At 39.2% G+C, this 26,153-nt stretch overlaps 1 protein-coding gene across 1 annotated transcript in view; it reads right to left on the bottom strand.

The window, feature by feature from the left end:
* The window catches only part of PTPN13 (protein tyrosine phosphatase non-receptor type 13), a 120,597-nt gene extending 118,064 nt beyond the window's left edge, over positions 1–2,533 (bottom strand). The window contains exon 1 of the mRNA XM_061350944.1: positions 2,515–2,533. The gene's annotated coding sequence lies outside the window, so the exon portion shown is untranslated. The remainder of the gene's footprint in view (positions 1–2,514) is intronic.
* Between the last annotated feature and the right edge of the window lie 23,620 nt (positions 2,534–26,153).

The following is a 26,153-nucleotide window of genomic DNA, read 5'->3' as shown; positions in this document are numbered from 1 at the left end:
GGAAAATAGCTATGTGCCAAATAATGCCTGTTCCACATATAAAAGTGAAAATAATTGCTTCGCTGTACTCTTTAAAAAGTAAACAGATAAAAAGACTTCATTTTAACTTGCAGTCTTTCACTATGATACTTACTCTATAAGAACCACATGGCTGAAATAAACCCACCATAAAGGGAAAAAAAAAGCCAAGAAAGAGAGCACCTTCCCTTCCACTAGAACAGGAAAACATATTTGCGCCCTGGTAACTTCCCACCTGCAAGAATGTATCTCCTTCCTTTCCTAGCCTTCTTCACTACTTCCCTTTAAGGCATTTGAAATGAAAATGCTGTGCACAAGTTATCACAGGCTCAAGATGACCAGCTACAATGGTTATTTACCACTCATCCCTATCACAGCCCATTTTAAACTTTCAAAGGCCTGTGAAGCTGTGAATACATTACTAGGTTGCATCCTCTCCATACACTCTTACCCTGGTGAAAATATGTGCTGTGCACTCACTTATCCCTTAGCATTGAGCCCATCCTTCTCCCACAGATACTTCTTTGCTTCATGCATGCTTCTCCATCCACTCAAGTCTCCTCAAGTCTGGGGCTGCCACAGCCTCCAGGTCCAGTAAACAACAGTCTCAGGACAAAAAGACTGATTTTTTAATTAAGTCATTGTAACAATACCTTGTGATACAGCCTGTATCTTTTTACATCTGGTATATTCAACAGTATTAACTTCTATCCAACATTTAACAAACAAACAAGCAAAAAAACAAAACACAATGAATAGAAAATAATACAAAACCCCTCATCTGAAGAAGGTTCAACTTTATCATGCACCAGCAAAAGAAAAAGAAAAAAAAAAAAGTCCCATTATGGAAAGAATATGCTACGTGCTTTTCCAGTCATCACACAGGACTGTTCAGTTAAAAACAAGCAATAAAGACATCTTAAAAAGTTAGACTGTAGGTTTTTCTATCTCTTGCTGTGATTCTTTTCTTTCCTTAAATTATTGCTTACATTCAAAAACTGTTTATGGAAAGACATGCTTGTTGGCAGATAAAAGAGACACTTCTGACAAAGTACATATGCCAAATGTGAAAGCTGAACAGATAGGTACATTTGATAGCACAAGGAGTGGTAGCAAATTCTGTTGTAACTGCACTACCAAAAGATTCTAAGACTAGATTCATTCTTTTCCCATCAGTATTTCTTGCACAAGAACGGAATTATTTGTTTTCCTCTTTGTGTCTTGATCCTGGTTGATTCTAACTCTTGCAGAAATATCTTTAGAATGTATTTCTGGTCATCCAAAGACACACTTGCTCAGACAAGAGTATCAGTAAGGGGCCTGATGCATAATTTGAACACAGAAAGTAGTCCTGGTCTGGAGTCATTATTTCAGGTATAAAAATGTCATTGCTTCACTAGCCTGAGCCCAAACGAAAGAACTGGGAGTCAAGGCAGCCAGGAACATACACAGTGACAGCTTTCTCACATGAGGTTCTGCCCCCAGGAGAAAGGCTGCATATTCTGACCCAGTTTCACTGTAGTTTCATAAACCATGTCCTCTTCCCACTGAAAAGCCTTCGTGAACTGATCACAGTTACTGCCCCAGCTAGTTCCACATGCAAAGACTTTCATATTCCCTTCTCCAAAACTCACACCTTAATAAGATGGCTAGACACAGATTACCTGCAAACAACTTTTTAGTCTTCATGTCCTACATTCACTTCTGATCCTACCTACAAAACCAAACCGGTTCCCAAATGTTTCCCCAATAAACAGGAGGGGTACAGAGCAGCTCTTGGCGGTTCCCTATGAAGTCACTGCCTTTGTTGTTTTAAACATGCAATTTAAAGAGAATGACACAATCTAGAATATGAGAGAGATTATCCTGCGGTCTGCGGAGGTGTCGATTGCTAGAGATAGAAAGCCAATGAAACCTACGCTATTTCTCATCACCAGCCAACAGATTTATACTTCGTTTCTGTTCCTTCAAAAACGTTAATAAGGCAAAAAGTTTCCCTCTGTTAAGCAGTTCGGGGGCAGGGAGTTTGCTTTGTTTGGATTGCGAAAGCAAAAACGAGCCCTCGGCCGCCGGCACACGCAAACCCCCACGCGTGCACTGCAGTTACTGAACGCTCAGCTCAACCCCAAAGGCGACCGGGGCAGGAAGTCCAGGGGGAGAACCAACACCCTCCGCCAAGCTTTGTGCGGCCTCTCTTTTCCTCCTCCCGCGCTCCGCGGACAGGGCCGCTACCCTTCCCCGTACTTCACCCTGCCCTCACCCCTCGGGGACGGGGGGAGTTGGGGGCGAAACCTGCCCTCCCCTCAACAGCCCGCTCACCTGGCGGCGACGGCACCGCCGCTGCCCCACACCATTAAATGCTCACCAAGAGTCGCCCGCCTGAGGGACCCCCTCCCCTCCGGCCTTTTCGCCCCGCAACGGCCACGCACCTCCAGAGTGGCCGCGAAAGGCTCCCCGGCGAGCAGGGGAGAGCGTCCCGGGCAGCCGCGGACCTACCGACCAGCCTGGAGACGCCGTTCGCGCATGCAGGGTTGTGATGGCACCGAAGAGCCTAGATCTTCGCTCTTCCCCGCAGCAGGGCTCGCGTATTGTTGTAGTCGGCGCCTGTAAGGGAGAACAGAGAGGGAGTAAGAGCGGAGCAGCATCTCCTCCCGCACCAGTCGCCAGCTCCGGCGCGGAGGGGGCGGGAACGGCGGCGCGGTATTCCCCGCCCCGCGGCTCCCTCCCTCCTTATCTCCTTTCCTCCCTGCCCATGTGCCCGGCCGGCCCGTCGCCAGCGGCCTTGCGCCGACCCGGGGACCCACCACCGCGGCGCGGCCCGGCTCCCCTGCTCCGCACTCGGCTCCGGCGGCCGCTGCCCCCTCAGGGCCGCCAGCAACGCGGGGAGGCGGTCACGCAGCCGCCCTCCACCCCACAGCCACTCCCTTCCTCACGCCCCCGAGGCGGCGGGGAAGCTGCTGACACAGGCCCAGCCCCGCCCGGGCCCGGCCCCTTCGCGCTCTCAGCGTACGGCCGGAGCTCGAAGGTGACTTGGGCATAAGCTATTCGTTGATAACGGCAGCCTGTTCTTGGCCCCGAAGGCGGATGATCTTCTGGCTGCTCCCAGTACGTGGCGCTTAAACTGGGAGTCATGGGTCTCTGCTACAGTAGTTAGGTACAGTTTCCCGTCTTGGAAGCTCCTGAAGGGATGGGGAAGCTGGGGAGCCATCCATGGACAGACGTTTCATTTCCCATCACTAGCCAACCACTGCTACATCGATTGGGGGGAAAAAAAACTCAAAGAAAAAAAAATCCCCAAATTTGCACAAAGCAAACTTGCGCAAAGTTTTCAAATACAACCGTTTTTTTTTAGACTGGCTGTGAAAGAAAGTAGTTACAGGGTAGGAAAATTACTCTTAGTTACAAAGAACACTGTCACAGAGATGAGGCCTGAAATTCAAGCTATGTGAAAATAGCTTTTTTCAGAAGGATAGACAAGAAGAATCTTTTCTATTTAAAAAATGAATATTTTTGTATGCCTGTGTGTGGAAACAGTTGCTTTAGAATAAATAGGAAATGCTTGGCTGTAACTGCCCCATAAACTAAATACCAGTTCGCTTGTACTAACGAAAGTACTAAGGGCTCAACATGAAAGTGAGTCTGCCATAAGTAATACTGTCAGTGACTTTGTGAAAGTCATAACAAAAATAAAGATGAGTAGTAGAACTAATTAACATTTTAAGAGGCTACAGTAATCTGAGACATTGTTAGTTATGTAATTTAAATACTATTTTCTTGTAATACAAGTTCCTTAAGTTGATAACTATCTACTTACTTTTTAAGGTGAACTGAATGTATTGCTATTTCCAAAAAGCTTTTTGGTCTCTGTACATTTATACATTCCACAGCAAGGGCCCATGGTCTTTTTCTACAGGTTAGTGTCTTACTGAAATAATACTTTTATGGATGTTTATGTAATAGGTTTTATCCTACAACTTGGTTTCCATGCCTCAGGTCAATTTATAATTGCTATCACCCATGTTACTACATATTCTATTTTATTTAGTGTATTTGAAGATGGAGCATAGAAGAAGTCCCTATAGAAATATGGGGGGTTTTGCAAAGATACATCATTAATTCAAGTAAACAGAATGAGTAAAACAGGACTTAGAGATATGTTATAACCCAACCTACCTATAAGGCAATTCTTGTGTTAGAATATGCCTCTGAATATAGAATTCTCCTCCCAAAAAACTCATCTTTCTTAAAAGACTGTAAATTTGATTGTAATTTACTTGCATCTAAAAAAGATTTAGTTCTTTGTTCTTCATTCTACTAATAAGCAACTGTATGGGACAGCATCTTCCTTAGCTTTGTAAATGTATGTGAATGCCTTGGCAATTATATCATTATACTATTTGATTTGATTTTATTTTTTTTATTAAATACCTTCAGCAGGAAACATGGAGCTTAGGATCAATGAAAAATACAATTTCCATCTTCACCTACTGTGCACTTTACAGGCATGCAAATATATAAAAACACGGTCATAACTTTTGAAATTTCTTACATCATTGACTAAAAAAAAGACATAACACATTGTGCACAAGGACTGCTGCCTTGGTCTACCTCCACTGTGGAAAAAAAGAAATGGCATTTGTCAGGGTGGTGCTTCTGCCATTTGTCATGAACGCAACACACATGTACTGCAAAGACAGACATGCCAGTACTTAATATATTCCCAAGTGCAACTTTTCCCTTAGCTCTTCAGAGGAATTTTCCATGCCAACCAGACTTCAAGCTTTAAATCTTCCCCTCAGAGAGTGTCTGGAAAATAAATATACTTCAGTTACTCTACCATCAAAATCTTGCATCATTTACCCATAGATTTTGCTTGCTGTAGTGCAACTTTGCTTATGGGGGGATAAGGGGGAAGCTAAATCACATTATCTACCGTTCTTGTTAAAACTTCTTTAGTAGACAGGTGTTACGCTATCTATCTGGGTCTAAACTGGGAGATTCAAGAGCACCTTCAAGTTCCTGGTCTGGGATGCATGTCTGGCCATAACTTGACTGCATTTGAGAATAAAACCTCTACATAAACTATAACTCTCACTTAATCTCATGCTTATGGGTAACTGAAGAATCAAAAATTGTGTGGCACTCTACAATGTACATGTCAAGGTCACAACAGAGGAAGGCTGTCTGCCTAATCACACTCTGTGGCTAAGGAAAACCATAAAAAAGGGAAAGAACTAAAAAGCCCAACATAGCTGCATCATATGCAATATTCACACACAACTTGGCCTGCAAAGCACCTTCTTTTTGAGTTAGAATATTAGGTCATTAGGTGTCATCTAAGAGATCCTAAGTAGGTTACATTTGTTTCTCAGAAAGAAGCAGCAAAGAGAAATAGCTACCACAAAGATTAAATCTCTGAGAAATTAAGATTTCGTACAAGGATTGTCTGGGATTTTCAAAAGCAACAATTAATTTTGGGCGTCTCAGTTGTGGTGCCCAAACTGGGACCTTACTTTCAAAAGGGGCACAATAAGAGGTGTCTGAAGTTTGGCAGCTTAATTCACAAATCCCTTTAGAACTATTAGCCATTATATGCTCTTTGGATAAATGACAATCAAGGGACAGGGAGAACTCTGCCTACACTTGAAGAGGCTGAATGCCTTATCATCAACTGAGAAGAAGCAAGTATTTTTGGTCTCCATCTCCAATAAAATCCATTTGGTAGATTAATGTCAGGTTTAAAGTGTGCTTCTTGGCTTTGTATAGGTACGTAGCAAAGAGACCTGAAACGTGTTTGGAAGTATAGTCATACGTACTACGTAAAACAGAAACACAAACAAGCAAAAAAAATCTACCAAAAAAACCCAACAACAACAAAAAAACAACAAACAAAAAAAACCAACCAAACAAAAAAAAACACAACTAGATTTTACTAGAAAAGTATTTCTTACACCAAGACTTACAGCTCCTGAGGATAATCTTCAAGGAAGTCTAATTTACAGAAACTAATTAGCTTTAGATACTTAAAACCAGACTGGTTGAAATAGTAGTAAACATACAGTAGAGAACAATCTCTTGCCCAGACAGAAGCTACTTGTTCAAACAGGTTCCCCTGGCATTTAACTTTGGAGTCTATCTTAATGAAGGTTTTGTTTGTGAATATTACAGACAAGAGTTAAAGCAGCGGAAGAGAGACATTAAAATGTATAGGGAGAGGAGGAGAAAAGGAGTTGATTTTATTTGAGATTTGAAATTAGATGAAGGGTCACTGAGGCTAAGAAATACACAAAGGCTGTCCCAGACTACAGCCTGTTTTGAAGAAAAGGCTCTCACATCAACAGCAGCTAGATTGTGTGGAGGGACAGACCAAAGTCTAGACAAGTTGCTGAGGGTGGGGGCATGGAGAAGGGAGATTGGGGGGGCCCCCCCCCCCCCCAGATTGTAGTGTTTCTGTAATTCCATAATTGATGACTCATCTGATGAAATTTTAAAGGCCAGGCAGACAGGATTTTTTGGTATTTCTTTTTTATAGCTCCCTGACATTTAAAAGCATTGTGCTTATCTTCAACGAATGCATTGCTCTGCTGCTGCAACACAGCTTAGCAATAGTCTGTTTGCAATTGCTAGAACAGCTTCTGCTGAATGCAGTATGACCTTCATAGCTCCCTTAAATAGAGAAGCCTCTGACTTGATCTAATGACAGCTTTACATTTTGCAGTGATCTTTAATATTTGTATGTCAGCAAGAAATTCTGCTATCTACTGTTAAATTCTATAATTTGGGGGTAATCCTTTATTTCTGGTTTTTACTGTCCATGCAATGAAAGTTACATAATGACAGTTCCAGTAAGCAAATGTTTGCAGACAAGCAACCTAACATATAGATCCACCATCCACAGCTTGTGCACTATTTTATTGCACTTGCAGAACTGTTGAATTTCCTAAGGCTCCTCACATAACCTTTTCTGCTTAATCAAATCTCACTTTTCTAAAGTGATAGAAATGACTGGAAGCTAAATTAATCCTTATCCTTAAGGACTGCACAATTTTGCTATTTTTGACTAGCAAATATTCAAATGTATGATCTTAAACCTAATAGAAAGATAAGGGAACTGAATATATTTATTGTAGTACTTTAGAAGGTAGAAAAAACAGTAAAAGAAATACAAATCAAGTTAACTTTTCTTTTCCATAACTTTTTTTTTTCCATAACTTTTTTACCACTGTTTCTCTTTGTTGACATCTAAGAGAATTTTTTTGGAGTTTCTGTTGCTACTGGCTGTAGCATGTAACTAACTGTCTGTTCTTGGAAATTGTGCTTAGTATTTTCTTTATGGTTTTTATATTCCCAGTACCATTGTTTCAGCTACAAAACTTGGGTCATTGCATTTTTTAGCACGCAAAGCATACATGAAGAGATGGCAGACATTACAGGTGATGAAATATCTTGGTAAAGGTTAAAATAGCTATGGATGAAGAAGTAGTAATATGAGACAATAAAGCAAACATGTCTGTTGCATTATTAAATGTTTGAAACAACTAGCAAAAAAAAATGGCTGAAGAAAGACCCCAGGGAAACAGAGTGACATAATCGCAGGATTAAAATAGAATCCCTATAAAAACTAGTAAAAGAACTATCAAAGAGTCAAAGGAACACAAAAATAACAAAATGCATCTAGTGCCTTAGAACTACTGTATTTCCCCTAATGGTGCCAGAATTTGTTTCCATCTTTACCAAAATCTCTTCTATCTGTCTGTATATCTCTTAAGGGTATAATTCTCTACAAAAGTTCCATCAGAGTAAATCAAGAGTAATTACACAGAAATCTGCACAATTACTCCAGATTTACATTAATGTTATAGTGACCATAATCTGACTCTGTAAGGAACAATTATTGTTTCCCCTACTTAATCTATAAACTACTGTAATTTACATTTCTACTAACATTTGCCATAAAAAGCTGTGAATTAACTTGACCAAAAAGCTGCTTTGTTCCTAAGAAATGTCCCTTTGTTCTTATGTAGGAATAAGGATTTTTTTTTTTTAATTGTTGTACAAAACTGAGATTTTAAAAAGCAGTGTGCAGGGATATCTGGCTATAGTTTTGTACCTAATCAAACAAAGCTTATTTTGTCAAACTAAAGGGATGGAGTTCCATCTCAGAAGTTGCAGCCTTTTCACACAGTTACGCTCACTGAAGTGAGTTACTTTTAATTTTATTGCAGTAATGGCACATGCTGGTATATTTTTGCAGGCATTTTTTCAGGTCTTTGTTTTTTTAAGTGCTTGCTATCAACACACTTTCATGGTAATGGCCCTTCTTTTGTAATTCATTACAAATTAGTTTTGGTCTCATGGATTTTAAATCAAGTGTCTTTAAAAAACTGACAAATACTCCCTTTTGAAGAATAGCACACCTTATACAGAGTAAGTGGCATCCCACTATTCTGGTCAATTTCATCTTCAGTTATACATAGGACAGCTACTCTACCTGGATTCTGTCAGAATTACATGTGAATGAATTTTCACATTTATTTTGGTGATTAGAAAAAATTATACTGATTAATATAATTATGTAGTATTTTTGACGCTATTTAGCTGTGCCACATTACTTGTTCTAATAATGTTTTACTGATCTAACTGGAAGTTATTTTTGAAGTATGAAGCAGAGGAAGCAGTATGTTAGACAGTCTTCTTTATGCTGCTGTTGTCTTAACAGAATTTATAACTGTCATTAGCCAAAAAAGAAATTTCTTTAGTATCCCCTGGCCATAAATTACTTTAAGAACAAGCAGAGATGGAAAAGAGTTTGTAACAGGAACATGCCCTTGGAAAAGTTTCTCTCTTCTAAAAATAAGGTATTTGTTTAAGCACTGTAAAGGGAACACTTGACAGTTTGGGTCAAGTGTTAATAAAATGCTGGATTTTCAATTCTGGCTTTATAATCTCAATTATATATTTTCATGTGTCATTCTATATCTGATAATATTTTGACATTTTTTACTCCTGCCTCTTGAAGCTTTCAAAGGACGTCAGTGTACTGATATGTTAAATCACATTTCAAAGAAGGAAAAACTGAAGCATGACCTGCTGTATTCAGGGTTACACAGAAAACTTCGTGCAAAGCATGGGAAGTGTTGACTTCCAGTCCTGTGGTCTGCTTACAGAAGAGCTGGTAGGCCAGAGGAGTCAGACTCTTGCTTAACCTCTGGAAGGTTTTCTTCTGGCTACACATAGCAATAATTATTCATTTTAATTTCACTACCTTCCATAATACGTCCTGTACTATTCTGAATTTAAAACACGCCCCTTTCTCCTTGCAACTGTGGAGATTGTTAGTTAGAAGACTATCTTATTTAAATTTCAAAGGGCTTCTTTGTAAAATACTTCCTCATGGTGGAACCACTAATTTATGCTTTTAAATAAAATCTTTATTCAGCATGTTTAGAAATTACAGGGCATTTCAGGCTACATTTGCATCAGAATTCAGTGTGTACAAGTGCAGTCAGAGTGTAAGAATCTTCTGATCTTTTGAGTAACTTCCATTGTTACAACTCTTTGGCTTGACACTACTTTCACTAATTTGCTTGTGCTACCTAAAAATTAAAGAAACTGTACCTTATTCTCATTGTTTGGAAGCTTGCATTTTTAAGAACCCAAGCACAAAACATACCGTGTATACTTATCACATGACTCATTATGGTCCAACTAGTTTGTACTCATGGAATGCATCTTATAATGTCATTTACAATCACTGTCATTAACCATGCAACAATGGCTGAATCCTTCAATACGAGAAACAGCAATACAGAGTGGACAAATGCAATAGTATATACTGGTACCTTCCTTTTCATAGTATCATTACATTCACAAGGACTTTATACATCTTTCTCCAGTGACCCAGAGCAGTCCATGGTACAGTATCATCAATGAACAGCAGCACAGATGTACACCAGTAAAACAACCAAGTGTTCCCATATCATGCATCAGAGACAGTATGTATCCCTGAACAGGTAAGGAAAAGCCCCATATAAAGATTGCTCATTGAAAGCAAAAGCTGCTGGGGCTAGATATATAGCTAATGAAAAATGCATTGCAGAGGTCAGAGCACTTAGCTGGAATTTGAGTGTCTGAGGCTGAGCTGGTTGTGTGCCAGTGGCCTATGGAGAGATATGTTCATGGGAGAGCTGGGTGTGAAGCCTGTGACAGGAGAGCAGAGCTGTGTCACTGGGGTCAGAGCATGGGTTGATGCAAGAGACTGAGCAGCATGTCAGGAAGTGTCAGACAGACTCTTACTCGGTAACAAAGCTTGAGGCACAGTGCTTGTCTGCTACATTCGCAGCAGCTCTGGAGTCAGGCACATTCATGATACACGTACAATCAAGAATGAGAAAGTCTACTAATTCAAGTGTCTACTGTATGTCTGCACAGCACAGTCTGTGCCATGACATTTGAGTGATGAGAAAACAGAGCCACTAACGAGACATTATCTGTCTTTGGTTGCCATTCATGTGAAGAATAATCTAATTCTGAAATAATAGTTGTTAAAGAAGCTTTTAAAGTGTTTAACTTCCATTTAAGCAGAAAATGTGTGATTTTTCTGTTTCTTGTGCTAGGATTTGTTGTCCACATCTCTCTAACTTATTCCATTGGGTGGAAATAGAAAATAGTAGTGCCCTAGGGAAGGCATAGGTATCATGAATGAAAAATATGTTGAAGGGGTATATTCAAATCATACAGCCTGCCATGACAGCAAATCATAACCACATTTCCAGTTAAAGCTGGAGAAAAAAATAAAATGCATAGAGGTTGTCATTACAGAGTGCTCTTATTACTTGGATTATACTATTGCACAACTACAGATAGCATTTAGTCCCCTGTGATACATCTCATAGTAGGTCTACATGAGATCAAAATTGAAAAACTGCCATTATTTATAGAGAAAAAATATTGGCATATATTTATCTACAACTTTTTGTTTTTTCCTCTCATGTACCAAAAATCCATAGAGAAGTACCTTGATAACTTCAAGAACAGCAGACTATTTCTGGGCTTGGGAACAGAACAGTAGTACATTTTCTTCTTACTGAATTTTGTATTTTGTTAAGGAAAAGCTGACCCTTCTCCATCAGTAGACTTATATAGACTTATATAGGGAGTTATTATAACTTAAAAACCCATGGAGACTCGACTTGAAAGCCTCATGGACAGAAGCAGAAGCTGGCCAGCTTTCATGCAACTGTTAGGGAGAAAAAGGAATTAAAAAAACATGGTGAAAGAAAATTAAGAGGGTGTTTAGCACTCTTTATTCATCTCCTGTTTTAAAAATAATAAATCAGGGGAACGCGCTCAGATGCAATGATACCAAGTTTATAACTAACCTACCTGGGTAGTATGACAGTTTAAAAAGAAGCTTAGGGGAAGAGGATTTAGTATGTATTATAGTATCAGATGCTGACCCAAGCCCATAGCTGGGTGCGTTTGGAGAGAAGTCTTTTTTCTATTACAGGAAACTATTTGGTGTCAATTATTTCCTTTACAACTTTTAAATAGAACCATTGTCTCTGAGGCTTATCAGCCAGAGATTTATATGAGCAAACTTACCCATACACTATGCACACAGAGGAAACAAAGTATGAAAAAAATATATTTTTAGTTTCTTATTTTAACCTGAATGAATTTATTATTCCTAGATAGCATAGGCATACATTAGATACGGAACCACCAGAGGAAATAATCACATTTTTAGGCTTTGCAAGAGTAGGAGCAAAAATGTGAATTATGGAAAATGAATTTATTTGGATATCACTGAAAATTTGAAGACCTTCCCCCCCCCAAGTCCCTGGGGAAATATATTAGTATTTTTAAAAATAGTCTGTATGAGTTGTATTCACTGCTGGTATGGCTGCCTTATACCAATATGTACAGAGTATTTTATATAAATAACCCTGAGAAATTTCATTATTACATTGGCATTTTTCTTTCTTTTCTTTTAAAGAGAAACAGACAGGCACTACTTGATTTTAATATAACTCATATATCCTCTTTCTGACAGCAGGCTAGTCTGTGTCAGCAATGTTCAGGAAGCTTACCTGGTGAGCGGGACAAGGCTGAGAATTGAAGCTTCATCAGTCAAAAAGTTTCTGACGTCTTTAGCTGGAGAAGTTTGCCCTCTGACTCATCATTCCTTTGCATGTAAATTGTAAACTTATCATTTAAATAGTCTGATCAATAGTGCATGTAATAAGTATGAGCCTGTGGATGGCTCACATTTGTTCAAAACAAAGTTTGGCTATTTATTCAGTCTTTGGAATTACTCTAGCAAACAAAGTGACTTCACACCGAAGTCAAATGCTGTGGTTGCTCTTCCATGAGCAGGCAATCCAAAATTCAGGGCTAAAAGCACACGTACCTTGTAGTTAAGAAAAAAACAAGTTTTTCTTGCTTGTTGGGCCCTAAATTGTAATCTTCTGAGGATCACTATGCATTAAATGGTACTCAGAAAAAGAGAATATCATATACATGAGCAGTCATTTGAGTTGTACACTTTAACTTCCTCTTGACCAACACCAACCAAGAACAGCTGTTTTCTGTTATAATCCTGACACCTGTAGTCTTCTCCCCTAGTGTAAATTGACATGGTTACTCCACTGGAGATAACTAACTGACTTAAAATTGATGTCCCACTTGAAGTGACAGTGTGATCTCTGTCTTGCCTGTCTGATGGTATCCTGTGTTTAGACTCTGTCCTGACAGTCCTATATGCACACTCATTTCTTGCAGCTTTCCTAAGTGTTTCCAGATTCAGGGAAGTTAGAATTCTGTGGCATGACAACACTTGCTCCAGGAGTGGGTATGAGAAGACTTTTTTCTTGGTTGCCTTCTTAGCCATTTCTGTGCCCAACTAAAACTTGCTGATTGTGTGTAATTCTCTACAGGCTTGTTTCACCCTTTGACTTGAAACATCCTGTATGTTTCCACACACTAGCTTATCTCTTTCTTTTCTGTCCTGCTCCAGCTGGGAGTTGCTTTCCCCAATGGTATAGCATCCACTTTATTTTATACCTAAAGAAGTTTCTGTTTAAGTGCACTTCTCTACTCCAGCAACAGTATCATTCATCTCTTTCTAAAAATTCCAATGGTGAAATATGGAAGGAAGCATATAAAGCGTAACAAGAATTATTCTGCTTTAGAACACTGCTTCTCTGAAGAGAGATGTTGCAAGTAAGATTATTTACTGATGTTGTCATAAATATACTGAAGTCAGTGGAGCTGCACAGATTAACTACACCTGCTTAAAGTTCAGAGTAAAGTCCTTGTTACCATTAGTTGTTTAATTATTACCCAAGAAGGGGTCCAGAAGGTATTTTTTACAGCACTGCTGGAGTGCTATTATAGAATACTAACAAAACAGTAATCCAGAAGCAGGTATTTTAATGTGTTGCTTACTTGTAACTGACTTAACACTGTAGATACTATTTTCTGTCCCAGAAACACTCTTTACTGTAAACCACAGACTGTTCCACATACACTTTAAGTCAAGAAACTTAAATGTTCAGGAAAACAAATGTGAAACTCAGCTGGTTTTGTTAATGTCATCTTAGCAATGCTGCAGAACTGAAATGCATTCCTTACACAAGGAACTGCAGTCTGATGAGCATTTTTTTTCATTGTTAAAGTAAATACCTTCTTGGCATAGCTGGTACACCATTAGTAGAGATGCTGTGACCAAAAGCTTTGTCTCCTTCAAAACAACAGAACAGACAGCTTTCTGGAATAGCATATTTCTCCACAAAATCTGTGGTCCTGTAATGCTATGTCATAGAATCATAGAATAATTATGGTTGGAAAGGTCCTTATGATCATCTAGTTCCAACCCCCTTGCCATGGACTGGGATGCCCCACACTAGGCTATTTTGTCCAAGGCTTTGTCCAACCTGGCCTTGAACATGGTCAGAAATGGAGAATTTACCACTTCTTTGGGCACTCTGTTCCAGTGCCTCACCAACTTCACAGTAAAGAACTTCTTCCTTACATCTAACCTGAACTTTCCTTGTTTAAGTTTAAACACATTCCCCCTTGTCCTAGTGCTTCAGTCCCTGATGAAGAGTCCCTCTCCCACATCCTTGTAGGCCCTTTTCAAAATATTTCTATAAATGTATTTTCTCTGTACCACTTTTCAGTTTCTTTGTAATTGATTTTCCTTCTGTCTCTTGCCATCTCCTGCACACTTTATCATTCACAGATGAGTTAATAACAAATCTCTTACCTCTATTTCTCCATTCTGTAGAAATGCTTTTTATAGCTGATAGTGAATTAATGTCCAGCTTCACAGATCCTTAAATGCAGGGAGGCCCAGGCAAATTTTAATTCAAGTCGTGTGCAGGATAATAAAGAAATTGCAACATCAGCATAACAGAAGTTCCTTAATGGACATCTTAGTATCATTTGCAACACCTTTGATGGTCTCTTATTTCTGATAAAAACAGGTAAGGAAGAGAAAGTAAATTGTTTTTCTGCGCATGTGTAGCCATCCTGGTAAGTTCTGCTCCAAACATAGGAAACTGAATTTGCAACTTTTTTAAGGTATGCTCACAGATGGCCAGTCTTGATTTGAGTGCTTCTACTAAGAGAAGTGAAGAATCACGTGGTGCTACAGGTAACAAGAGCCATAGCGTTTATGGAAATGGCCAATTTCAGTGTATAGCAGCACTCATAAGGCAGAAACTGATGAAACATATCTGTAGGGCCACACTACAGAGAACAAAATTGTCAACCTGACAACTTTGAAGAACCTATATATGTAATGTTATTTATTAAAACAATTATGTACACGTGGCTGTGCTGTTTGTGAAAATAGATCTGTCCTTGACTAAAAAAAAAAAAAAAAAAAAAAAGTGAAAATGATTTTATAAAAATCTAGTAAAATATGAGTTTCAGATTTCCCTCCATAAAATTCGATTTAATTTTCATTGCTCAGAAGAAATATCCTGGTGGTGTTGGAAGTTCAGAACACTGTTGGAAATGTTAGACAATTTATGTCTAGGATCCTAACCAAAACTGTAAGATAACCAATAGCCAAGATAAAACAAGAAAATCACAATTTTGTTTTTGTCTTTTTTTTTTCTTTTTAAATCAGAGTGCCTTATTTCCATTCTAATTCAATCTCTCATTGAGTAAAGGTTACAGCTTTGTATGAAATGTGCTTATGGACAATGTCTGGAGGAATACCAAGGTTTTTCCTCAGCACTGTGGTTGTAAATGGATTTGAATTGTTAGATAAACAGTTGTAATCAAAGCACTAGCATAAGTATAGATAACATTTTTATACCGTTCCTGAATACCAAAGTATTAGGAAAAAAACAAACCAGAATTAACACTGGCAGTAGATTATTTTATAGTTCAGTATATTATTTAATCTTTAATTCTATTGTCAAGGAAGTGGCTGAAAGTATTATATCATGTCAGCTGAGAAAGCTGGGGCTGTTCAGCCTGGAGAAGGCTGCATGGAGACCTCATAGCAGCCTTCCAGTATCTGAAGGGGGCCTATAGGGATGCTGGGGATGGTCTCTTCATTAGGGACTGTAGTGGTAGGACAAGGGGTAATGGGTTAAAACTTAAACAGGGGAAGTTTAGATTGGATATAAGGAAGAAATTCTTTCCTGTTAGCGTGGTGAGGCACTGAAATAGGTTGCCCAGGGAGGTTGTGAATGCTCCATCCCTGGCAGTGTTCAAGGCCAGGTTGGATGAGACCTTGGGTAATATGGTTTAGAGCGAGGTGTCCCTGCCCATGGCAGGGGGGTTGGAACTTGATGATCTTAAGGTCCTTTCCAACCCTAACTATTCTATGATTCTATGTCAAATGGGTACCACCACAAGCCAGAGTACTACCACAATACAGAAAGTAACTACATCCAGTATCTCTAAATTGCAAGGCAAAGTTTTTTTTTATTTGCTTCACTGCTCTCCAGAGGGCAATTGCCAAGTGTGGGTGCACTGCATTTGGTAATACTACTAGTTTTGAAAATCAGGGTTTGAGAGGTGAAAATCTGTGAAGCGGGCCACACTATGGATCTGATTTTAAAGACTTGCTTTTACTTTCAATCACATACATGTAGTAGTTTTTGATATGGAGGAACTTTAAAATCTTGAGTGTCTTTTTGGTTCTTCCCTCTAAAAAAAATATAATTAGTTCAAGATAGGAGACACAGGTAAGTAATTTCCTGAAATTATTATACTTTTCTGTAAAGTCTGGTGGTGATTGGAGTTGAAATTCAGAGAGCAGTGAAGGGAATGGAGCTCTCAGACTCTTACACTGCACTGCTGTAGAGAAGCCATGCATTTAACTACTCACACCACAACAAAACCATTCATAATCGGTACAAAAGAAAATGAACCAAAACCACTTGAGCTGCTATTTGTTTAGTTATTTTACAGAAAATAATTACATTTAGTCTCACCAGGTAAATAGTTTCTTTCTCTGCCTCCATCCAAATATAAGGTTTGACCTTGATTTTGACCTTGTTCAGCCAAAACTCCTCTTAAGACAGTGAAGGAGGAGTTTTTGCCTGAATGAGGGAAACAACCTTGGACCTGTGTTAGTAAACAAGAATGTATACATGGGACCTGCAGTGCAGGAGTGACTGCAGTGAGTACCTCTGTCTCCCTTTCTCACAAAAGTCCTAACTTTACACTGCTGTGGCATCCATGGCTGAGATGAAAAGGAGACTGTAGTGCACCACACTAGTGAACTCTGGTCCTACAACATTTTTGTCCTGAAAGGGAAAGATGAGATTTGAGTGCATCAAGAATATGGAGGGAAAGGTTTAAAATTTAATGGGTACTTTAAAGGTTAAAAGTACACTTTCCATACTTTATCACCATCACGCTGGTTCTTTTAATTGCCATTTGAAGTCACGCTCAATTGAAGAATAGTAATTGTCTTTCCCAGTCTTAGGAGCTACCTGCCTTAGTCTTTCAAGTCTGAAACTATCTGTATGAGTAGGTCAGAGCTATGTGAGTTAGTTAGAAGAGGCCTCCCACAGGCAAACCAAAGACTAGTTCTTAGCCTGTGTGACAATAAACATTCCAGATCTCATTACTGAACCTCAGGGAAAACATCATGCACCAAAGCAAAGCCTTCAAGTCAAATTCTTTGACATCAAAGGCCACAACACCCAAACCAACAATTGCTTTCAGAACACTGTGCAGAAAAGAAGTCCTCCTGGCACAGAGAGGAATGATGGGGAGTTCACTGCTCTCTGCAGTGCAAAAGCAGCATGCCTGTGTTCACATGATGGGACAATACACATCCCCACCTCTCCATTCTTCTCTACTCTGATGTTCGTGCGTGTGTGTGTGTGTGTGTCTCAAGGGCAGTCTTACATGAGCCTACAAAAGCCTGATGGTCCAACAGCAGGTGGTATCGAACCAACTTCTGACCTGGGCTGAAGGTGAAGTTCTGATTTGGTGTTATTTAAACCATTTGCATACAGTGAGACTATTTCCAATTAACAAGTATGACTTTGTGCTATGGTGCTCATTAAACTTGTTATTTCCTAAAGAGTGATGACTGTAATGAGCATGGCTGTCAGGTGTTCATTCATCAGTTCAAAATGCTGAACACAGCATTAACATCTGAATTGCTTACAGTGTTAGAGCTGTTTCAACCGGCTGCTCAGCAGTCTGGTAGTGTGTCAGGTCATCAGTGTTGGCTATTCACACAGCTTGGCTGATACGATTGTTCCACATTCTTAACCATCTGCTTTATTTTCTTTCAACATAAAAACATCCAGTGCACTGTAATCCTTACTAGTTAGATGACTGAAAGGAAGAGAACATAAATATCCTCTGCATTGCAGTGAGCTGGGGGCAAGTCTATGGCCATATTTCAGTGTTGTGTTGTAACAAAAAAAAAAAAAAGGCAGCTACAGTGCCAAAATGTTTCCAGGGATATTTCCCTCAAACACTACATTAATTTAAATCAACTGCTGCCTATACACAATGTAATTTAGTTTCCTAACTAGCCTTTGAACATACTAAGCACTGTGATATGACTTACACACACATAGCACACATAGCAGGTAATTTATTCATGAAGAAAAAACTGACAGAAACTCATGACCTGAGACAGGTGTTACTGGCGTTTGTTTTACAAAAATTTGGTAAGGAAATATTTTCTATTTAGCTTGGTGAATTAATTGCAATTTAATTTATGTTGTTATTGCTCTGACTGCTCTCCACTTAATGATCTTTTGTGAAGGAAAAAAAAATGCTTATGCATGCTTTTACTGTATTATGTAGCTGTTCCCTGCATATTAACTGTATATCACCTACATCATCAAATCAATGAAAATATTAATTCCCTGCATGCACTTCACTATAAAGTGCAAAATCATTAGCTCCTTACAGCAAGATTTCAATGTTGATTCAGTAACATTTTTTTATTTGGTTGTAATACACTTCTTGCAGGCAATGTAGTAGGAATTTGGACGTAATCATCATTTTATGGAGCTTCTCTGGCATGGTGAAATGAGAGATGTGATAATTACCGAATGCTGTTATCTTTAAGAGAGCTCATTTCCTGAGCTGATGTAGTAGCCCCTAATAAATAAGTGCACTAGAGCTTAAAAACAGAAGATACAAACTGTGTCACTTGGGAAGATGAATGTTTTGTAAAATGTTCAAATGTTTGCTCTGGGTGGGAGCATGAGGTTCAATTGCATAAATGTAAAGGAAAGTTTAGCCTAATGTACTATCACTCACAGTAGTCATGTGTGATTTCTTTCAGCTTCAGTCTGCCACTCCCAACTGTTTCCACTACTTCAGAAGTTGTTATAAAGATAAGGACTAATTAATATTATGACAAAGTTGATCTCTCTGCAGTTTGGTGGTACTGGTGAGACCTCACCTGGAGCATTCCAGGTGCGTCCAGCTCTGGAGTCCTCAGCACAGGAGGACCTTCTGGAGCAGGTCCAGAGGAGGGCCATGAAAATGTTCAGAGGGATAGAACACATCTCCTATGAAGGAAGGCTGAGAGAGTTAGGGTTGTTCAGTCTGTAGAAGATAAGACTTCAGGCAGACCTTAGTGTTGCCTTTCAGTACTTAAAGGGGGCCTACAAGAAAGATGGGGTCAAACATTTTAGTAGGGCTTCCTTCAATAATGGTCTTAAACTGAAAGAGGGTATATTCAGACTAGATATAAGGAAGACATTTTTACTATGAGAGTGGCGAAACTTTGGAATGGCTGTCCTAAGAGGTGGTAGATGCTCCATCCCTGTAAATATTCAAGGTCAGGTTGGATTGGATTCTGGACAACATGACTTAGTTGAAGATGTCCCTTCCTGTTGAAGGGGGCTGGACTAGATGACCCTTGAAGGTCCCTTCAGTCCAAACTATTTAATGGTTCTATGATTGTTCCTGAATAACAAGGCAGTTAACACCACACTGGACATAAGGCTTGTCAGTCTCCAAAGCAAGAAGTATTGTGTTCTCTATTGGAAGACGTTTTCACTATGTAATTTCAAGCTTGACACAGACCAGGCAATTGAAAATTCGTGAAAGGTAGTTGCCTAAATTCTTTGTGGCCCTTTACTTCCAGGACTCCGTTTAGTTTTGAAGAGCTTGATCATGGCCAAGTCTACTCACACCCCCACCTGGTTTAGCACCACCATTATCTACCCCTCAATTCTACTCATTTGACCATCTTGTCATCCCCAGTGCTACATAGAGTTGTTTACACACATTCATACACAAAAGTTATTGGAAAATGAAGGAAAAATTAAAAAAAATGTAGAATTATGCTATGTCTGATAAATGCTCCAGACCATCAAGTACACAGCAAATTGCCCAGGGTCTGTCTGGCTGGAGAAGAAATGCAGCAAGCAGATTATTACAGGCTGAAGGATTGGCCCCAGTTTCCCCCTGTTGGAGCCTTCAGCATTTTTGCCTTTAGGTGGCACTCTTCACCTGTATCGTGCTTCTTCCTTGCTAAAGAAAGCTGTGCTTGTAAGCTGTGCAATACCGTATTGAGAGGAGTGAGTGCAACGTTAACCAGAGATAAGGGATTTGATCTAACACAGAGTAGAACCTGGAATAACCACTGCCGCCTTCCTCCATTAGCTTTAAAAAATGTGATGTGGAATCACAGTTTCTCTGATTTGGTGTTGCATAGGAGTGGTGATGAATTTTTGCAGTATATGTGAGTCTTTACCTTTGTGCTAACTGCCTAAAAAATCCAGTGCTAAAGCCAACGGACAGCTTCGTGGTCCTGTTGATTTCCTCATGCTCGTAATTACAGCCAAAAAGTGACACAACACTGTTGTCAAATTAATTATTTTAGCAATACATGGTGTGATTGTATTGCCCTGTCCACTAACCCTGTCTTGTGCTCGTGACAAAATGGAATCAGAAAGCTAAAATTGATGACTGCAACCGAGCTGACACTTGGACAACATTCTCTCACTGACCCACCAGCAACAGCAGCCTGCTATAGCATGCAAATAGCAAACAACATGTTGCAGTGTTGTTCTAGGAGATGTTACTTTTCTCCTTTCTAGTGAGAAAAAGAGGGGAGTTCTGCACATTGCAGGAAAAAAAAATAATAAAAAAAAAATGTTTTCCCTTATGCAGAGAATTACAGCAATCCTTCAACTAAGTGACATTTCAGGAAGACACACGCTCAGATCACTCTTGCTCTGAGAATACAGCTATGCTTTCTGATATGCTAGATAGCATTAGACTTTTGTAAAAGAATTTGAACAATGTTTTGGCTGCTTGGGACTTTGGATTTCAGTGGCATTCACACATGAGGTTTGATTCCTGGACTGCATCTCATAATGTTCTCAGATTTTAAAACCGTAACTTCATCTTCAGTCCACTCAGTTATGTGCTGGCCCTAGAGTACTTGCAATTTTACAGAAGAGAGTTTTTGTACATACCTGAAATGCATCTGGATTCAAATCCTGTTAATTTTGGGTTGAGACTGACATTAGGGAAAAGTCACCATTCCCCCTAATACTTATATTCACAGATCTTTCTCTGAAAGGCAACTTTCTGCAAAATAGGTGTGAGTTGGCACATTTAACAGCACTCTGTGGTGACATACCTCTAGGACTTTTATTTTTGTTATTGAGGTACCAAAGATAATTATTCAGGTAAAGGAGAAAACCAAAATGTGAACCTTTATTCTAGCTGTGACTTAGCAGCCTGATGAGAATACTTAAAACATGTCCCTTCCTTTCTAAGATGACGCAACTGAACTGAAAATGTAAAACCCCTCCAAGAGCAGGAATATGATCTAGAGAATGCTGAGGACAAATCCAGCAAAGCATGGGCATAAACATACCTTCCCAAGACAAAAAAAATCCAGAGGTAACCTTTCTAAATGGCTCCTGATGACAAATAAAGACTTTAAGATGTTTTTATAGTATCTCCCATCAATTTCTTAATCACTGACCCAAGGTAATCTTGTAACATCAGACATGTCTTTATCTAACTAGGGCTGTTGGCAGGAAGAGGTCATTGTACAACTTTTTCCCTCATCCACACATTAAATCATTAATTGCTCAGAAAAATAAAGGATATTTTGCTGCTGCAGCTACTTCTTTCTAATTTCTGCCTCATGTGTTTGTAAGAATCAAGGGCAATTCCCCTTATTTCCAACATTATATTTCAAGTAGAGGTGATAATAATTTCACACATTTCAAACTTAGCCTAAAGAAATACTAAATGTCCCCATTGTTAGTTCCAGGCTTATGATACAAGAAAGGCTAAAATCTTCCAGACAGCAGCAGTCATCCACTCCTGGAATGGGACTTAGTTAACAAAAGCCTCGGTCTATGCATTAAATAGGCATATTCAGGAAGAGAGCCATTTTCTTCAGCACCCTAATGACTATTCCATTATATGAGTGCTCCTGGAATGTGGACAAAACATCATACAGAAACATCAGGAGACAAACAACGCTTCTTCCCACCAGTCAACCTCAAAATAAGACAAATACACTGGGAAATCAGCATTAATTAAAAGAGCTAAACTTCATCCCTGTCTCCTTACACTATACTGATAATCGTGTTTTCTTGGAGCCACGGCAGATTTGCAATTCAGGCTCCAAGCTGTACCATTAACAGAGGTGCTCTTAATTAATTAACCATTGAAGAGCATGTTGAAAAGCAAGATAATCTCAGTCTTTATCAGTATGTACCTGAAGAAAGTTCCAGCCACAGATAGTGACTGGAGCCTGCAATATTGTTGCTTTCTAAGCATCAGCACATACAGAAACAGGGCTAAAACTTAACAGCACAGGGTTCCATAGGAGAAGTGAAACTTCAGTTCTGTCACCAAACTGGAAAGTGACTTGCACATGCAGATCACAATAGCCATACATACCGTAAGGGGATCATGAACTGGTCTCAGAGCATTTACATGGGCTTCACAACATGATGGTGAATGTTCACCAGTTTGAGCACAAAGGTTGTTCACTGACCTTCATCCCATTTGTTTTCCTCAAGTGGAGAGGGAGGGAAATTTCACAGAGGCTCTGATCTTCCTTCAGTCTGCTTCAACACAGATGAATCCATTGATTTGCTGCAGCTCATGAGTGTGCAACACGTACTCCCCCTTACCAAACGAGATGTTTAGACCATCATGCAAGCTGACTGAAGAAAAAATCCACTGCTGGTCTGTTGCTAGTACACAAGAGGTACTTCCATTGAATACCAAGAAGTACTATAAGAGATAGACCCATCCTGTTCAAATAAGAACTGTACTGTGATACTGTGATTTTCTGAAATTTAGGATTCTGAATTATTTGCAGCTAAATGACAATTGCAGCTTCAGATCTGGGTTCAATGATATGTAAATAATTGAAATATGATCATAAAATTTCTGATTCCTGAAAAGGGCAAACCTCTCAAAAAAGGTGAATATTCAATGGCCTGAAAATGTACTCAGCAAAACAAAATAAAGCTGGTCCCTATCCTTCCTATTTTGCAGTAAGAATCGCAAAGTGAAAATTCCCTTGCCAGTGTAACTCAGACCTCTGTATTATTATCTTTGCATATATAAACTGGGACAAGAACAGGCCTTGAAAATTTTCCTGTTTTAGCAAGTAGAGCAAGAGTGTCAGCTCTGCACAGTATATTTAAAATGGCATTTAAGTACCAGCAACTGTAAGAATGTCTTTCTTTACAGTGCTTACAAGGTGCTTTAGTTGATCATTTTCTATAGCTCCCCCACTTCAAATTGCTTTAACAGAAGGCTGTTTGTGATTTTTCATTTCATCTCTGAACATGATAATCCAAACATAAAAATATCCTTTGTGTATTATGGTTTGACTTGCTTGGAAATATTATGGGGACAGGTGGCTTGTGCAAGAATTGAGAAAACAGCAATGTTTCCCAAAAGGCAGCAGCCTCTCAGTTTTGTTCTTTTTTCACTTGAAGGGTGTTCAACTTCATGAAAAGTCAGTCCCCAAGTAGTAATTGCAGTTGGTATGATTGTCTGGGGGTTTTTTTGGTTTTATGTGTTTGGTTGGTTGGTTAGTTTGGTTGGGGGGAGTGTGGTGGTGCTGTGATTTTGTTTTACATTTTTTAAGGGGAAAGAGGTAGGATAGGGACTAAGCAGTTTTTCTTCATGCTGTCCGGTCATGTGGTCAAATTACCTCCCATATTTTTATGCAGTTAACCAGAGGAATAAGCTCTTAAGCTGCTTAAAGACAAAAAGTCTGGTCTCATATGCAATAAGATACCCTTTACCTTTCTGTGGTGCTGTAAATGCTTCTTAAATGACTGGTGTTATACAAGATTAAGCACATCAGAAGCACTGACTGGGTTTTGTAATACTGGCAACTTACGCGTTTTTATAGCTTTATCTGTGCTGCTTAGCAAGGGATGAAGAAAAAAAAAAAGCCAGGAGAGCTGTATGAGCATACTTTGTATCTTCTTCATTGATACCCTTCATGCCGTTCAAATAGGACTCCAGAATACACTATTTTAATTAACAAAGCTTGTTTTAAAATAAACAACACAAACACTCCTTATAGAACAGTCACAGTCTCCCCTGCTAGACATACAGGCTTTTTGGCAAGATCACATTCAAACAGCATGAAATTCACCCCTGTTCACGGACCCCCAGCAGACCCTCGTGCTAATTTATCTTCCACTTAGCTGCTCTGGATAGGAGCGAGTGGCCTGTGAGATAAGGACCGAGGTTCACTACAACGTTCCTCCAAAAAAAGATGGTCCAAGTCCACATCTGTAAAGATCAGCAGTTTTACCACTATAAGGTCATAAAGGTGTAATATAGGCGTCATGCATAGAGTACATACCATATTTCAATTGAGTCCTGTCCTTGCATGACTTTGAGCCCCTGTGAAAGTACAAATGCACAACACACGTAATAAAGCCCTCAATCAATACAGTTTGCTGTGTTGTGCTGTTTACTGGGAACACTGCAAAGTCATCCAACTGACAGGAGTCAAGACAGCAGTGAGAAAAGTATCCTCATGAGGAAGCTCTGATAGGATCCCTTTTGACACATGGGAGAACATGAGATTTCCATCTTTGCTAAACAAACAGAGATCAGAAATCACTGATGCAACATTGACCCATAAAACACTGATGACTGAGGTCCTGTTCTCCCCTGTACTACACCCAGGGAACAACAGATGGTAAAAGGAAAACAGGGTGAGAACAAAACAATATGGAAATAAGGTTGGCTGTTTAACAAATGTCACTACTGCGGTCCATTTATGCTGACTGACGCTGGTTGGTTTTTCAGCTTTTCCTTTTGCGCAACAAAATCAGGCATGTTTCATCTTCCAGTCTTGATACCGAACTGTTGTTGATTTTCTTTTGTTGGTTTTCTTTTCTTTTCTTTTTTTTTTTTTTTTTTTTTTTTACATCTAAGTTTATCAACACTGATACATTACAGATCTTGTTAGTTATACTTTGAAGTCTGATCATGCAGAACTACAGGCAGGTGCAACTTAGATCTTATTACAGAATGGACATGGCAAGGTGAACAGTTGTTTTTGCTAGTTAAGATCTGGAGCTCTGTTACTGTTGTGGCTTAATGTATACTGGCCATAAGTCCCACTTACTCAATTTACTAAATATACATGATTCTGTATGTACACTAGAACCTCCAGCACCCACCTTTTCAGCATGTGACTGACTTAGGAAAAGGTCAGAGGTCAACCATATTTAAGCATACAGTGACCTTATCATAAAAGATTTAACAGAAATAGCATGTTGGATTATTACATATTAGTTACAGATAAAGGAGAGAAAAAAAATCAGTACAACTATTTACATTATAAATATCTTGCTTTCCAGAAGACAAGAATGGCCCTGTTCAGTGAAAATTAGCAAGAAAGACAGGCTTACCTGTCTGAAATAATAAGCATGGTAGAGATACATTTATTTCCCAAATTGGCTGTGTCTTCCTTCAATACGTGCTTTTCAGCTTTTCTCTCAGATAAAAGGCACTATTAGCCTCGGTTGAAGTTTTTCAACATCCTTTTGTTGAATCAAAACCTCTTTAAAACTCAGACTTGCCATGGGTCAATGAACTTGAACATAATTTAAACAGTCCACCTCTTGCAATCAATAGTTTATTTTAAATAAAGAAAATAAAAAAAAAAATCAGTCCACACTGGCAAGTATACTCAGCAGATTCCACTAAATTCCACTGCACAGGTCTGTTTTCCAGCTTATCAGTGAAGATAACACATTCAGCATTTCCCTGCCTCCCCCAGGCATCTCACTAATTAAGACATTACGTATTTGTGGAATATTTAAGCCTACTGCACAATGAATTTCTCTTTGTGTGTGTGTGTGTGTGTGTGTGTGTGTGTGTGTGTGTGTAAGATTACCTTGAGCTTCCAATTAGTTAACTATGTCCTTTGTAAAGTGGTGGAAGTTCAAATAAGCACAGCCATCAGATTCTTGAAGATGTGTGATTATGTTACAATTGCACTCTTTAGCCACACTGAGAACTTGGATCAAGTACGAATAGAACACAGGTTCAAAAAATCACCTCCAGATGCACTCCCTCTCTTTCCTACATGCACATATGGAAGCAAAGACAAACAGAAGGCTAAACTTAAATTCAGACTTTTTTGCTGGACTACT

Source organism: Neopsephotus bourkii, unplaced genomic scaffold (genome assembly GCF_033783945.1).
Source record: "Neopsephotus bourkii isolate Nb327-2 ecotype Australia unplaced genomic scaffold, CSIRO-AGI_Nbou_v1 NB_547, whole genome shotgun sequence".
In the NCBI taxonomy this organism is placed as follows: domain Eukaryota; kingdom Metazoa; phylum Chordata; class Aves; order Psittaciformes; family Psittacidae; genus Neopsephotus; species Neopsephotus bourkii.
This window is presented reverse-complemented; position numbering and strand designations above follow the sequence as displayed.